Source organism: Urocitellus parryii, chromosome 3 (assembly GCF_045843805.1).
Source record: "Urocitellus parryii isolate mUroPar1 chromosome 3, mUroPar1.hap1, whole genome shotgun sequence".
Taxonomy (NCBI): domain Eukaryota; kingdom Metazoa; phylum Chordata; class Mammalia; order Rodentia; family Sciuridae; genus Urocitellus; species Urocitellus parryii.
In genome coordinates this window covers 129,371,598-129,388,586 of record NC_135533.1, presented here as the reverse complement: position 1 = coordinate 129,388,586, position 16,989 = coordinate 129,371,598, and positions in this window count along the sequence as shown.

The window sequence follows — 16,989 nt, the reverse complement described above, 5'->3', positions numbered from 1 at the left end:
GATGGCGGAATGTATAAATGCACGGCGGCAAGCATCAGCCCCCAAGTACATGCACCGTGAGCTCAAGGCGGTTTTTCCGCGAGGGCCATAGCTTGGTCCAAAGCTGAGTGGTACCAGACGGATTCTCTGCTCAAGGTGAGGCAGGTATGCTGTGGACAGCTTTGGAACCCATGGCAATTGCTAGGAGCCACAGCAAAAGTATTATGATACATGGCACCTTTGGTTTAGGTGACTGCCAGCTAGCCCTTGAGATGATATGATTATGTTAAGCTTTACATTCATATGGAAATTGGACTCCTGCTGTTCACCTCGGCCTGTTATGGGACTCATGTTACGGGACTCCCGGAGAGTTCCCATTGGTTGGAGAAGGATAGTAGGAGGGAATTTCCGGGGGAGGTCCGGGCCCCCGGTTCCGGTGGAGACACACGTGTGTCGACCGGCTTGTTAGCAGGGCGCACACAGGGACTGGCGGCCTTTTTAAAAATAAAGCTTTGTTTCCTGCTTGAGCGGCTTGTGTTTCTGTGCCCAGCTGGGTTGCGGCAATGACCTGCTGGGTGCTTTGATGACAAGTTTCTGTCCTTGCAGGGTTCAGAGCTTGCGAATGAGTTCAACCCCAAACCCCTAGAATGACCTTCCAGGCAGAAAGGAGAGGATGGGGCCCTGGGATTCAAGCTCCCCTGGCTTCCAAGTCCTAAGACAGTTTCTGACTTAGTGGGCAGCAGGTACCAGGTGTCACACCTGCAGAGTGACCACACCTAAGCACAAAGTACCAACACCCCACAGCAGCCCTACCTAGCTTTGCACACCAAAAATCCCACACTTGCCTCTTAAATCACTTCGATTTTTCCCATTTCAAGGCTGAACTCTGTGCTGCAAAACATAATAATAGCAACAATATTTTTTAGGTAATTTAATCCAAACTTCCTCTACAGCAAATGTGAACTGGGGTGACTTTGGCCACCTTGAATGAAACTAGGTCATCAGTGCATGAGGCCCTGTGGAGCGACACCCCTGTAATGGAGCCATTCAGAGGCTGTTTGGTGGCCTATGCTGATGAGCCCAAGGAGCAGACGTCACCAAGAACACTGAGAAGCTTCATTTCACGAAATCTCCAGAAGTCACTGTCCTGCTTTCAGGTCTTGTGGGTGTCCCTGTGGCCTCCAGGTTTGAGGCCCAGGGATGTGAGGGAGGCAAGGTCTGAACACCGTGGCTCAGTCGATCTTCTGTGTTAACTGCCGTCATCGGGCACCTGAGACTGTCTTCTCCGTGAAATCCTAGCTCTGCTCCTGAGCTCACAGGTCAGGGCCTGCTCTTCTGGAGCCCAGAAGAAGCCTGGTCCATGCTCACCTCCACGTGTGGCTAAGGCACTTTGTCCTTCACTGCCAGGTCCCCTGTTCCTCCACGCTGTCACCTCTGAGGCCCTGTGCCTGTGAATCAGCACCCACGGTCCTCCTGCTCCTCTTGCCCCTGAGTCACCTGGGAACACGGGGCTCTCAGTGATGTGTCTGCCCTGACGCTTTCCCTGTCTTGGATCCAGGACATTCTTGAGCTTCCATAAAGGCAGAACTAAATTGACTCCCTTGCTGCCTTGGCAGCTTTAAGTTTCCAGAAACATCTATTTGAAAGTCCGGGGGGACTACAAGTGAGGAAAATGGCAGCCACTAGTCACCAGCCCCAGACCCTCCCCCTGAGGCTCAGTTCCCTTTCCCGAGGACAGGTTGCAAACTGAGCCAGCCCCCGGGGAAACGAGGCCGGCAGGAAGACCTTGCCCAAGCCCAGGAGGTGCCCTCTCACCCTCGCCTTGTGGACTGAGCACCCGCGAATCTATCCACTCTGCGGGGGCTGGTTTGGATCGACTGCTCTTTCCTTTTTGTGGTGATGAGCTATTGACCACAGAATCTCTCTCTGTGATCAGTGGCAAATCTCAGCTTGGCTGCATCACCCACATCTCAAGCCATCTGACAAGTGCTGGGGTGTAGCTCAGTGATAGGGAGCCCTCAGGCTCAATGCCCAGGACCTCCAAGGGGAAAAACCTGCAGCTCCATGGAACACGGCCCATGTCCCTTCCCTCGGCAAGCACGTTGCCCATCTTACATTTTATGAAGTCTCTGCTGGATGTCCGTCATCCATGGATTTGTTGCCTGATCTCGTCAAGTTATCAGGTTCCAGAAAGATGGAGAGTCAGCATCCGGGCCATCCAAGCTCCACCGACTTCTTTTTTTTTTTTTTTTTTTTTTTTTTTTTTTAAGAGAGAGAGAGAGAGGAGAGAGAGAGAGAGAGAATTTTTAATATTTATTTTTTAGTTCTCGGCGGACACAACATCTTTGTTGGTATGTGGTGCTGAGGATCGAACCCGGGCCGCACGTATGCCAGGCGATTGCGCTACCGCTTGAGCCACATCCCCAGCCCCCTCCACCGACTTCTAATAAATGAGCCCCCAGGAAAGGGCATTGTCTACTTCCCCAGGGGCCTCAACACCTCTGAGGTCTTCCTCAGCAGGCTCTGCCCAGTTGTCAGATCCCACAGGAGCCGGTGGATTGGGATGTGGCTGAACGTCTTGTAGGATTTCGTAAGGTCAGCCCAGGTGATACTGGAGAGCCCCTGGGGTCCAGGCAAGGAGGGATGGGGTCCATGGCATACCCATAAACAGGGACAGTTATCAACCAGAGAGGGAGAGGTTGTTGCAGGCGAAGGGTGTGTGCAGGCTTTAATCTGAATGTGAATTCTAATAAGCTGTCCCTACGGCGCCCTGCAACTTCCCATGGCAAAGCTGATACTCAGCGGGTGCCCGAGGCTGGCCTGACATCTGCCTGTGGCCTCCTTGCTCTTTGACAGTGTCATTCTTTCTGCCTTGTCTGTCTTTCTCTTGAGAAGGATCACTCCATTCTTGCCTCTCCATTTCCTTTTGCTCCCTCTTAAACACTCGGGCCAGCTGGACTCCCAGAGGGGAGACTCTGCCTCCATACAGCTCTGACCTACCCCCTTCATAAGCTGTAATTAGATACTTAACCATTTAGTTGTCTAGTAATATTTGCTGTCCTCAAAAGCCACGATTATTACAGCACCCAGAGGCACATGTGCAAGGCTCACTACTGTGTCCCTGGCACTTAGCACTGGGTTTAGCAGGTACCATGTTCCCCGAGTAGGTTGGATGATCCAGCGTGTGAGCCCTGAGGCAGCCCAAGGAGGTCAGCCTGAGACACTTTGGAGCAAGGATTAAAAGCTGGCCATGCAGAAGCCGATGAAGCTCACAACATCTCACCTGAATTCTTGTGCTGTATCTGCTGCCACCACAGAGGTTCTCAAGTAAATGCTTGTTTTCCCAGGTCCTGACTGGGCTCCCTGGGATGGCTTTGCTTTCCTGGTGAAGGAGACATATATCACAAGAATCCCCCCTTGTCCCTCAATTCCCTGATGGAATAAGGTTATAAAGGTTGGAATGACAGCAGGCATTCTGTGACCCTGAACCAAAGCCATGCCTCCTGTTTTTGTTTTTGTTTTGTAAATCAGGAACTGGGGCCTGCAGCTGCTTACCTCCAGATCCTGTGTGTGTGGGCTCCTGGGGTTTCTGTCATATGCAGTCTTAGCCTGTCTACCGAGTGAGCAGCATGTGTCAGGTTAAGATATCACAGTGCTCTGGGCCTCGTCTCTCCAGCCGTGAAATTAAAAATAGGATCCGGGATCTGTCTGGCCCCACAGCACTAAGATGGATTCTAAGGCAATTCAGTCTCGAATCTGGCACCTCAAGGAGGGAGGAGAGAGAGCCGGTGAGAATGCAGAGCCACTGTTGCTTTAGTTTGTGAGCTGGTCTCACAAGAAGTGAGTCTGTCGTTTCCTCTCACCTACCAGTGTTCTTATGAATAGCTCAGCTGCTGCAAGGAGGCCCTTGAAAAGATGTGACATGCGCATGATGCCATCTTCTTACAAGCCCAGGCAGCCAGCTGCTCCTTCAAGCCTGACATTAATTATGTCACTCACTGACGTCTACATCCTGATCTGCCGATTCCCTCATGTCAATTCAATTTCTTTAGAATAAAAAAAATGGGCAAAGAACAATGTTTCTCTATTCTATGAGAATATATAATTAATTCCCAAAATAGCTGTCCTTTATCCCTTGACAGAACTTTTTAAAGTCTCCGGGGAAGTCAGTGGTACTCCACCTCCGCTCAGCCTTCCCAGCATGGCTGCGCCCTTGGAAGCTTGGCCCCCTCCAGCCTGAGAGTGACAGCTGTATTTTCAACCGACCTCCACCACTGTGATCACAGAGCAGACTCGGTTCTGAGACTTAGTTGCTTGCAGAAGTAAAAATCGAGCTGGATTTACCCTATGCACGTACCCGCATGAGCTGCCGGGCTTCACAGCTCCTTCAGATACAGCAGTGCATTCTGGGCTTATACCACAAACCCCCTGACACATAGCCATTGCCTGTGAAATTGATACACAGATGGCACATGAGCACAACTTTGCTTCTGCCCCACGGTCTGCAGTTCTTACTGCCAGAAAATCCTATTAGGGGCTTTATTAAGCTGCCCAGTGATGGAGACAGAGAGAGAGGATCTTATGGACTGAGCTATGCAAGCCGCCCCCCAGGAACAGGGCTGGCCAGCTCCGCCTGCTTCTTATTCTGCATTATGAAGCACCAAAATTGAGTTATTGAATTTTTGCTTAAAAAAAAAAAGAGATGTCTACCCGACTCATTATCTATCAAGCCACAAGTGATCTCCTTTTCCTTCATCCCAACATGTCATTATAACCGGCTAGTGAGCACCAAGAGACAGACGCACGCCAACCAAATAAAACTCAAAAGTACTCCAAGCAGGGGTGAGGCGAGACCAGGAGGAAGGGGAGGGGTCTTTATAGTAAGAGCTGCCCTGGAAGCCTTGGAAGGAGACCCCAGAAAAGCTGTAGTCCAGTAATTGTTCTCTCTCTCTCTCTCTCACACACACACACAGTTGTAAGTTGAACCATAGCAAAAATGTTAAAAATTTAAAAACTCACAGAACTAGCAAATTGCAGGGAGAAGGACTGGGGAGGGCCTATCCGTGCAGGACCCGCTGTCTCATGCTTCTTCAGGGAGCAGAACACACCTGCAGGTGGGCTGTCCACTGGACAAATCCTCAAGGGGATGGAAATAAGGGAGCATTTCCTGGTGCCTTAGTAATTTCTGATTTTAAAGAGGAAGACATTCAGGAGGGATGGATTCCAGGAAGTTGAAGGCTGTTGCTGATTCCTTTCCTGTTCACTAACAACTCCGCCTCTTTCCTAAAAGAAAACCCCCCGAGGAACCCCAAAGCCGAAGCAGTCCTCCTGGGTGACGCTTCCACCAAGCAGAGGCGCCAACAGGTCAAAGTGCTCCACAACCGAAAGCCAGCCTCCTGAGGTCTCCAGCTGGTGACAAACCACCATGACAACCATGAGCCAAGCAGGCAGCACAAACAGGGGACATCTGGCCTGGAGAACCTTAGAGTGGATGGGGCTCATCAACCCTATTTTATCTGTCTTTAGCACAGGTGGTCTCAGCACAGGGGTTAACGGGAAGCTGAGGAACGTCCATCCTGCCAGCATTTACCATGTGCCTACCCAGGCCACGCACCATTCCCAGCCAGGGTGACACAGGCACAGCTCCTGCCTACTTGAAGCTGGCATTCTAGAGAAGGCCTCAGGTGTTAAACAGATAAGAAAACAGGATTCTTTCAGAGGGTCATGGTTGGCAGTCCCAGGAGTCTGCAGAAGGTCCACATGGCTGGAAGGCAGGAGTGCGGGGCAGACACCAGGGTTGGCTGTGTCCTAGAGAGGGCATGGGCAGGCACGTGCAGGGTTTGGATTTTCTTCACCTTCTGCCATGACTCATTCAAACCCCAGTCTTTCTCAAAATTGCCAAAAAAAAAAAAAAAGATACCTTTCAACTTTGCTCCCAACCCAAATTTCCAGTTTAATACCATCATTGAATCAGGTCCTCTGCCTGGGTTTCAGTGGAGGTTCTGCTGGGTCATGCAGGAGCTCTGCTCTCCTCCTATTTTGTTGAGGACACTGTTTTCCAAAAAGGCTGCAGTAACTTACCTCCTTCCCACTGATACGGTGTCCAATTCCCTTTTTTCCACATCCTCACCACCTCTACTCATCCTTCACGTTTTGTTAATAGAAAAAACAGGTGTGGTAGGTGGACATGCTAATTAGCCTGATTGGGTCCTTCCACAACCTCCACATGTCTACAATGTTGCACTGTATACCATGAACACAGCACAGCTATTATTGGTGAACCAGCACTCTTTAGGCTAGAACTTCTAGATATTAAGCAATTCAAAAGGGCTCCGGCAAAGTCTCCTTTTCTTCCAGAGAAGTGGATCCTGACGTTGACCTGACATCCCACCCCCAAAGGCAGGCGGAATCGCCTTTAGGCTAAACCCAGAGGAGCACAAGTACTAGATAAAAGTTTTGATTTTCATGTAAAGGGAGAGTTGCAATATAGTTAATAAAAATGGAAAGCAAGTACATTCCCACAGTGACAACAAAAATCATTGCTAAGGACCCTGGAGGTTGGCAGATTTTTTAATACAGTATTTCAAATTTAATTCAATTCAACAAATATTTAATGAGCTCTAACAAGCTGCCAGTCCTGGGCTGAGACGCAGGCACAGCCAGTCAGCCACTGTCTACAACAGGCTCATTATCAAAGTGACAGGCCCCCATTCAGATAAGGCTCTGAATAAAATGCAAAGAGGACAGAGAGGGTACAGATAATTATCTGAAGGAGTTTTGCAGATTTAGGCTCAGAAAATATGCAGTCTCACCTAATTAAAATACCTAATTTCACAATTACGGGTTATAAATTTTAACGGGAAGTAGTACATTTCTTTCTCTCATTAAATAATCTACCCAAAACATGACAGAACTCTATTTTTAGTAGAACTTATCAGGCTAAAGGATATACACCAATTACAGAAGAAATCCAGGGAAACTGTCACCAAATGATAGCTGTCCAGTTAGGACAAGAAGATCACAAAACGCACTTCAAAGGTTTTCTCAGCACAGTGCTCTTGGACGTCAGGAAGGTGGCAACCCAAGGGTAAGCAACCATAAGCCTTTCAATGTGTGCCTGAAGTTATTAAACCAGTTATCCATAAAGGAGTCGACCACAAAATTGCACATAAATGAAACAGATCCACTGGGCAGACAAGCACTTTAAAAAAATAAAGTAAAATTCTCTAAAGTGATGGAAAAAGGAAGGCAGACACCGATGGATCCTTGGAAAGCCATGTGGGAAACACAGATTCTTACTGGCTGGCAGGAAGTAGCCCTGTCCACCTCTAAGACTCTGAAACTCAGAGCCTCACCTCTGCCTTTCCATGGGTCAGCTCCCCTTCAGCCTCTCTAAAACCAGAAAAACTCTGAGCTAGGCACAAGATCCCTCTCAGGTGTGGATTGCCTGTTCTTACGCACCTCCCTGCCAGACTGCCTGAAAGAACCGATTTTGTCTTGACCTCTTCCAGAACATCTGTGTTCCAGAACATCTGTGTACCAGGGGCTGCTAGGTTTCTGTCCAAAACCCTTCCATGATTCCTTCTAACAGAATCCTGATTTTTCTGGGTCTGGAAACATATCCAGGTTTTTAAAAAGTCTTTGCCCTTGAGATAGATCAGCCAAATGCCGCAGCTCAGGCCACGGGGACATGGCAACAGATGCCTGGTGAGGCTATAAGAAAGCACCTTGGAAAGCTGTGTGCAGTGGGTGGGGCTGGATGATGAGGGGACCTAGACTCCTCCTAACTCCTCCTAGAACTTTTAGATCTCACCTCCTGCACCAGCTCCCCAGGCAGCCCCCCTGTGCCCCCTGAAGCTGCAGGACATGTTGGGGCTGGAGGTCACCCTGGTGGAAGTATTTACACCACGGACATCGTCAAATGCTACAGAGGGCCAGCTGCCAATCATTTGACAGTATTCCCCTGTTTCTCACCCAGGACCAGGTGACCAACTGGTAAGAACTATAAGAACGGTGCTTAGCTTAGATTCCCACCTGCCCCCTAGCCTCCTCCTTCCTTTCCGACTCCCATCCCTTCTCACACGGGGCACTTGTTTAAATCCTCCTGCCACAGGCTGCAACCTAACAGGGTTCTCTGCTGGGGTCTTCCCCAGCCCTGTGCAGCCTGGCTCCTTCTCCTCACAGAGGTTCTCCCTCCTGATTGCTTTTTCTGACCAGTTCCCTCCCAACCCTGATAACCACCACCGATTGCTGGGAATCCTCATGTTGCTTGCTGCCTTTTCAGATTAGCTTCTTGGTTTACTGACATCTGTGCTTATGTCCCACCATGGTGTGAACACCCTGAGAGCAGGACTTGGTCAGCTGGGGGTCATTGGTAAATCCTCATGAGCTGTAACTGAGTCTTACACAGAGGTAGTTCTAGAACTTCCCCCATGCTGTAGATGAAGGAACCGAGGGTGAGAGAAGCTAGATGACACCTCCCAGATGACTGCTGGTGCTGGGATTCCAACCAGGCAGTTTCTACCAGCAGGTTGACCAGCCTCCTCACTCACACCCAGGTAGGGGGAGCTTTGCTGATGGCCTTGCCAGCCCAGGGTGGCCTGTGGGGACCTGGAGCTCTTTCTATCTTCTATGGGAGGAGTAGAAATATGTCTGCTCCATTGGCAGCTGGTTCCCAATGCAAGTGAGAGACCAGGAGGTCAAGTGAGAGGGTGGCTCAGTGACCTCAGACTCCCACCCCAGCCCTAGCCATCCACAGAACCTTGACATCTTGGTTAGCTTTTGTGGTAAGCTTTGTCTGTCATGAAAGAGCTCTGCCATTAACATAGACCAAACACATTTGTGACTTTCCACAATGTCAAAACTTATTGAATGACAATAGATTCATAGGCCACACCAGTTTCATCTGTGGCAGTTCACTGAATACGTGTGGGTCACCTGGTAGTTATATGAAGGGCAATCACAAGTTCTTTCATTCCAATCTTAATCTCTAATGTCTATCACACTCAAGTCACACATCACACTTTATGTATGTTACAGAAAGGCCAAGAAAGGGTTAAGGCAGCCACAGGGGTTCAGAGGCTGAACTGAGAGCAAAGGCAGAGTCTCTGAGGGTGGTCAGAGAAGATTAGGGACCAGCCTAAAAACCTGTTCAGGGTGCAGAGCTGTCCAAGTGCAGAAACTTATGCTAGGCGATGTTCCTGACAGACAGCCTTTTGACAGTGTCACCTTGGAGTGTCAGCTTGAGATGTCAGCTTGGAGTGGGACCTGCATGGTCATCATGGGAAGGAGAAGCTGCTCTGCTCAAGTCACAAAAGGGAGATTCAGAGTTTCTGGTGATTTTCTGGGCAAGGCTCATGATGAGCCACCAGGTGACAGGGTCAAGGTGCTGACCTGTCCAGTCTCAGGAGATTCCTCCTTTGGTGGGTCTGAGGTGAGCGTGTTGAGTCTGTGAGGTTGATAAGCTCCCATGCCTGGCGTTCCTGGTAGGGTTTGGGATGACCACACAAGCAGGTGCTCCTTGATTCAGTTCAGTAAGTTGGCACATGAGTTATTTACCAGTCTGTGCCTTAGGGTGGTGCCGGTCAGATGGAGGTTGTTTACTTGTACAAACAAGGACTGGAAACATTCCATCTCAGTCCTTAAACCCTAATGGAGTGACGCAGAACAAACTACTACTGCTTTATACAATGGCACAGCAAAGGATTAGGCACAGCCTGAAAGCTGCTATTCTCCACATCATGGAGTAACTATCTGCTCTCTATTTTCCCTCCAAAATGCCCATGACTGAATCCTTGGAACCTGTCACTATGTTGCATTGTACTATAAAAGGAATTTTGCAAATGGAATTAAACATGAGAGATTACCCAGCATTCTAGTGGAGGACAAATATAATTGCAGAAGCCTTAAAGGAAGAGGAAGACTAGAGTGAGACAGGGAGACTGGAGGAGATGACTTGGGAGAGCTGTGGGGTATGAGCAGGACTCTACTATCATGGCTGCCTTTCAAGAAGCCGGAAGGAGACCACGCATGAGGCAGGGGCTGAGGGCGTCTTCCAGAGGCCAACAAGGAAACACATACTCAGCCCAGAGCACAAGCCAAGCCTGAATGGGCACAGGAACTGCTTCTCCCCCAATTTCCTCCAGGAAGGCGTGCAGCACTCTGACCCCTTGGTTTCAGCCTGGAGAAACTCACTTCAGATAAACTGTAAGATCATAAACCTGTGTTGTTCCAAGGCACCGTTTGTGGTAATTTGTTATGGCAGGAGTAGAAAGGTAATGAAAAATAGGCAGAAAATAATGTTTTGCCCAAATAACAGAGTTTGTCAATCTTTGAGGATTCTCAGGAATTGATAAGCTCAGATCCATAAAGAGGCGCGCAGGAGAAGCGGCAGATGTCCTCATCAATTAGGTGCAACTTGATTGGCAGGGCAGGAATATTAAAACACAGACAGTATGCTGGCTCCCGTCTTGTCTCAGTGCCCTGCAGCAGAACTGTGGCAGACGACTCCGTCTGCTTGGAGATGTACCCTGACACAGCAGAGTGTGGGAGAGACCCACTACATTAAAGGAAACCTCTACATACAACCTAATGAAGGGAGCCTTTCATTCCTCCTGAGAGCCCCAGCTGCATGCCTTACTGTCCCCAGAAACTATCCATCCATGATCAAACATGGCAGACCCAAGTCAAGTGATGAATCCTGGTCCACAATGTGTTTCCAGAATCTGGAAAGGCTGTGGAGACCCGAGGTGTCTCAGGACCTAACACCTAGATCCCTCCCCTGTTTGTGATAATACTCTGGGCAACCGCCCTGAGTTCAGTCAGCAAACGTGGTGTGGGAGGAGCCCAGGTGCTCTGCAGGTGGACAGGCTTATCCCATCAGAATAGTCCTTCCTCTGTGCTATAGCAATTGGCACAGGGATGAGCTTCTGACTCCATCAAGCCAAGGACAGGCAGCCCTGGGGTCTTCGCTGAACATCAGTGCTCTGGAGAGCAGCTAGCACAAATGAATATTTAATAAGTGAATACATAATGATGAATAAATGAAATGTTTAATAAATGATGCATGTTGTTACTTAATTGCACACAAATCAGACTTTGCCAATATATGCATTTATTTTGGCGATGGTTTAATTAATGTTCTCAGTTGCTAATTGTGGATAGGTTAGAGCGACTCACTTGTCTTTTGAGGGGAGGGAATTTTCCTTGATAGAATGTGTGTGCCATCGGAGCAGGGAACACATTTTTATTGGTTCCCGCTGTATCTCCAGGGTCGTGTAGAATTCTTGGCACACCGTAGGCACTTAGGAACTATTTGTGGAAAGAATGACTGGCACTCTCTTATTCCCAGCCTCAATACTATCACTTTTCCTGGATTTTATGGCTAGTCTCCCTGGATGTGTAGTTTGAATTCTGGGTCACTGACTTGGGAATCCTGAGTACAACTATTTAAAAAATATTCTCCATGTGACTGAATAAGAAAGCTGCTTTGTCAAGTCTCTCTCTGCCAGGGAAGCCCTGGCAAGGTGGGGGCAGGATTCAACCCCATGAACTAAATATATATGTGCACTCTCAGCTTAGTTGAGGTATTACTAGTCACCAACCACTCCAAGAGAAGCCTCTTGTCTCAGAGTTCACAGAAAACATGCCAAGTGACCACTGTACCATGAGGACTTGAAATCCATAATTATGACAAGTACGAGCCAGTAAGTACCTAGCACAGAAAATAGGGTAACATCCAAGTCCCTACCACCATGCTTAGGAAGATTGTGTGGAAGCCTGGAGCTCTAGCTAACGCCCCTGCAAATTAGTGATCCTTGCTCGATCATGGGTGTGTGTGTGTGTGTGTGTGTGTGTGTGTGTGTGTGTGTCCAGGCTCCCGAGCACTTGAGCTTAACTGTCTTGTGATGCCACCTCTGAGCCCAGCACAGTAGCAAGCTTCCCCACAGACCCTGGGTTGCAAAAACCTGGGTCAGATCTGGCCCCCTTGGCTCTGTCCCCCTGGGAAAGCCACACACCTTCCTGAGATGCAGTTTTCTCACCTAGAAGGTGAAGGTGATAACTGTGAGAACTTCTGAAACCCATGAGAGGAATTAAAGATGAAGGAGATGCGAATAGCCCTCAGGAGCTCTCAAAACTCCAAAATGTATCCAATGTTGAAAATTCCAGGGCGTGGAGCTTCCATTTGACTAATATCCCAAGAGCAGCATCAGACCCACACCAGGTTCAGGTCAATCCCTGCTCACCTTCCTTTCAAATCACCTCCTCCAGGAAGGCTCCTCTGGCCATCCACTTGGGCAGTACTGACCCTTGCCTCCCTGATGTCACATCCTGCCCACGTCACTTCCTGAAGCCCTTGGGAGGCTTTTGTGTGGTGAGAGACCATCTAGCTCAGTGGTTCCATCTCCCATTGCCCTTTGTGACCTCTCAGGTCCTCAGCGCCCCTCAGGGACTGAGAAAGGACCATTGTTAAGAAACCAGGGGTGACATCTCCAGGTTGCAAGCTCAACCCAATCGAATTACCCTGCCCCCTGCCCACACCCCTCCCAACCACTGACAGAGGTTCTTAGGGCATTGTCAAGCACAGATCCCCACATGAAACCTGAACCGAATTATACGCGGCTGAAAATTCAAGTTTCGTTGCAACTTCACTTTTCAAGTTTGGACTGAACTCTTTAATGTAATACCTGAGCAGAAAACTCACAGGAAAAGATACAGAAATGTCCCTCAGACACAGAAAAAGTGGTCAAGCTCACTGCCACTTCTGGGAATATTAAACAACACTGAGGTCATATTTCTTACCTAACTGGCAAAATTGAGAACTATCCCAGTGCATCCCATAGGATAGGCTGTTGGGACCCGTACCTGCATAGGTAGATGGCAAGGATGTGGACGGACCCACCCCTGCTGGGGGGAGAAGTGGGCTATGCTTAGCTGTACTTCATGCACTTAACTTTTGACTCAATGATCCCACTCCTCGAAACCCACCCTGAAGATACACCTCGAAAATGTCTGTGTACGTGTTACTCCTCTTAGCATTGCTTACACTTGTAAAACTCCAGAAACAATAAAGATATCTATACAGGGCACAGTGGTTGAATGATGGCATATCTACAAATCAAGTGCCCTGCAACTGCTAAAAAATACAGAATGCTGTGAACTAAATTGGAGTAATTTCCAGGATATACTGATAAGTTCCCAAATAACAGAATACCATACTATCCTCCATGTGAGAAAAAAGTGAGTCTGAGAAAAGGCACAGGCATCAGCATTTGGTGAAAATAATTATAGGAAAAATAAACCAGAAAGTAAAAGACGGAAGGGCTGTGGGAGATTTGGAAGAAGTGCACTCCACTTATTCCATGTGATAGGCAGAGGGGCCACGTCTCCCCGGCAGAGCTCACTCATGGAACCACAGCAACATTTCATACATTTAAAAATAAATGCATGAGTTTTAGAAACCAGAATGTGGGGGACTTTAAAATGGCATGTGGAATGATCATCCCACCGGTATCACAGATGAAAACCAGCCACACAAAGGACAGGAGAAAGAAAGGCACCAGGCTGAGTAGCTTATCAACTGTGTTTTGACTGGATCTAGCAATCCCTGTACAGCAATGTTGAAATAACTGACCCTAGGATTGAACAAATAAGTGAGTCTACAGGATGACATGATAGCCAGATTCCTCGTTTTCAGAAAAAGAAGTTACAAATAAGGGAGGCTAAAACAGACCTGGGACAGAAACAGAGGCATCAATTCAAATCATGTTTGTAAAGGTACACAAACATGGAGAGACTAGACGGACAGATTAGATAGGTGGATGAAAGATAGATAGATAGATAGATACATGCTGGATAGAGAGATGATAGATAAAAAGTGAATGAGTGGATGGGGGATGGGTAGATGGATGGGTGGATGGGTGGATGGAGGGACAGTTGAATGGGTGGATGGATAAATGGCGGATGGGTAGATGGATGGAAAGTTTAGCTAGATGATAGATAGATAGATAGATAGGTAGAGAGATGATAAAAAGTGAATGAGTGGATGGATGGATGGACATTTGAATAGGTAGATGGATGAATGGATGGATAGATGGATGGATGGGTGGATGGATGGGTGGATGGGTGGATGGATGGGTGGATGGGTGGATGGATGGATGGATGGGTGGATGGATGGATGGATAGATGGACAGTTGAATGGGTGGATGGATAAATGGGTAGATGGATGGAAGAGAGACAGAGAGAGAGAAATGATAGATAAAAAGTGAATGAGTAGATGAGTGGATGGATGGATGGATGGATGAACAATTGGATGAGTGGATAAATGAATGGATAGATGGATGGAAAGTTTAGCTAGATGATAGATAGATAGATAGATAGATAGATAGATAGATAGATAGATATGCACATGTTGGCATGGGTTAGTAGGATAGGTCCATTTCCAGCCCTCTGTCCTGAGGGGCTCAGGAGCAATCATCTGCAGTAGCCATAAGCAGGCCACATGCTGAGACCTGGGAGGCAGGAGTGTCATTCCCTGCAGTCCCTGCTACTGCGTCAGAATGCTCTCTACATGAAGTAAGTAGGCTCACTGACAACCAAATTGGAGGGTAAAATGTCAAAATTTTGTCCTTCAAGGAGACATTCGAGTCCTCTGTAAGCGTCACAAGCAGAGGAGGAAAGGAAGGGAAGTGCAGATCATCAACTGCTTTCCCTCTCGTGTGGCTCCTTGTCCAGAAATACACGCCCCACGGACATTGACTTCACAGAAATTGAAGGCAGCGTCCCCTGTCTTTGTGGCTGTGACGAATCCCTCTGGGAATTCTGGGAGGTTTGCACACCTGTCGTACCATACCGCTAGTAAAAAGTAAGTCTGAAAGCTTGTGTGGAAGGTCACGAATGTCAGATGATGGGCCTCGTCTTGTCCCAGCACCGCTTCCTGCAAACTGCCATATAGAATTCAGGAAGGTTTCATGAAGCCCCAGGGATGTGTGGAGAAGGTCTCGTGCCTGGACAAGCCCTCGCTCCCCTGTTTAATTCCAAATGCAGTCTGCCCCGTGGGCAGCTGACACAGCTGCTGTCCGGGCCCTGAAAGAGACCTACAGCAGAATGTGCCCTGGTGGTTCTGACATTGCCTTTGCCACCCCATTGCATGAGCCATGTCCCTAGAGGGGAGCAGGGGAAAGGCTCCGAGAGGCCAAATGCAAAGGGCCTCCAGTCCCTGCCTTCATCATGTGTCATATAAAGAGCTTCCGAGGGAAAGCAAGAGCCTACTGTGTGCACCAAGAGGAGCTTAAGGAAGTCCCCTGAATGGGGAGTGCCAGTGGACCCTGCTCTGGGACACCCCAGGGAGCTTCTCAGGGAAGGCTCACGGCCTACAGAGTCCAGAATTCACCAGGACACCAGGAATCCTGGCAGGGACACCATGACCCAGGGGCTTGGGTCGATGAAACTGCCACATGTAGAACTTTGCTTGGAGCAAGCGCACATGCCTACAGAAAACATCCAATGTACAGGCACGACCTCCCCCTCCACGAACACAGACAGCAAAGCATGAACCATCAAAGCCTCCAGCCTGGACCCCCACCCCCGTCGCTAACCCCTCAGCTACCCACCCATGCAACACAAGAGACCCAGCTTCTCCACATTGTCACCTGCACTTGGAATTGTCTCCATTTCTCATCTTGGTGTACAGATTCCAACAGGTGTGTGGTTTTTTCATTTCCTGTTGGACTCACTGAATCCCTCAAGGCCCGTCAAGGTGAGCATCTCTCCTCACACACTTATTCGCCATCTACATTCTTCAGTGAGGTTTTCTCTTTGCCCAAGTTCTCACTGGAGGGCTTTCCCACCATCGGTGATGGCCAGGTGTGTTGCCTGCCAATACTTTATTCCCATGTCTCATCTGCTTACACAGAGCAAGCCCTTCTGACTGCGGCCAGAGCCCAGTGCATTTTGTTTCCTGTTCTTTTATGGATCCTTCTTTCAGCTTCATAGTTGAGAATTATTCACCAAGAACAGTGAATAATTTTGTTTCCTTTAAAAGTTACATGGTTTTGACATTTTACATTTGGGTCTAGGATCACCGAGCAGGAGGGTGGCCCAGTGGTTCGTGCTTGCTCCCTTGTGCCAGGCCCTGGTTCAACTCCCACCACTGCAAACAAACAAAAAAAAAGTAAATAAATGAAATAAAATCTGTGATCCCTTCTGAGTTGAATTTTGTTTATGGTGTGATGTTGAGGTCAAATTTCACTTTTTGACCTTTGCATGTCCAATGGTTTTAGCACCATATGTTGGCAAATACTGCACTTCTGAAAATCGAGACATGCTCAACTCTGCTGAGGAATCTTCTTATGCACAGTTTTCTGAAGGCAACCTCTGCTCTCCTGCTTGGTCTTCACTTGCCAACCCTCTGTCTGAACAAGTAGGTACAAAGGATGTGATTCTCAGCTTTGCTGGAGCGTTTGGGAGAAAAACTCTCTGCTAAAACTGTAAAGAGCAACATTTGAAAAGGACCCAGTTTCTGGAGCTGTCTGGAAACTTTGTCTCATGGGAGTGGTGTCCCCTGGATCCTCAGCCTGTTCTAGTGACTCCTGAAGACCAAATCTGCCTTTTAAGGTCACTGGGCCCCACATCTCTGCCAGTGTGTGTCCAGGAGCTTGGTGCTCGAGAAGGAGGGCAGAGGAGGGGGAGAGAGATGCCCACTGCCAGGTGGATTTGGCCTGGCACCATCTACAGACCCAGGAGCTGGGTTCTAACCCACAGTCCCTTGGCAGATGCCTGACTGGCAGTGAGTGTGACACTCCTGGCCCTTCAGACCCTCATCCCAAGGCCATGAGGCAGTAAGAAATGGATAGTCCCACCTCTGTTCCCCCAGGATCCCCTCCCCAAGACCTTAGCAGACACTGTGATGCACAGCCACCCATGGTCGGGTTAGGCACCAGGCTTGTTCCTGGTCTCTTCTGGAGGTGCTGATCCCATGTGGGTGGGAAAGGACCCAGGTACCCGCTGTCT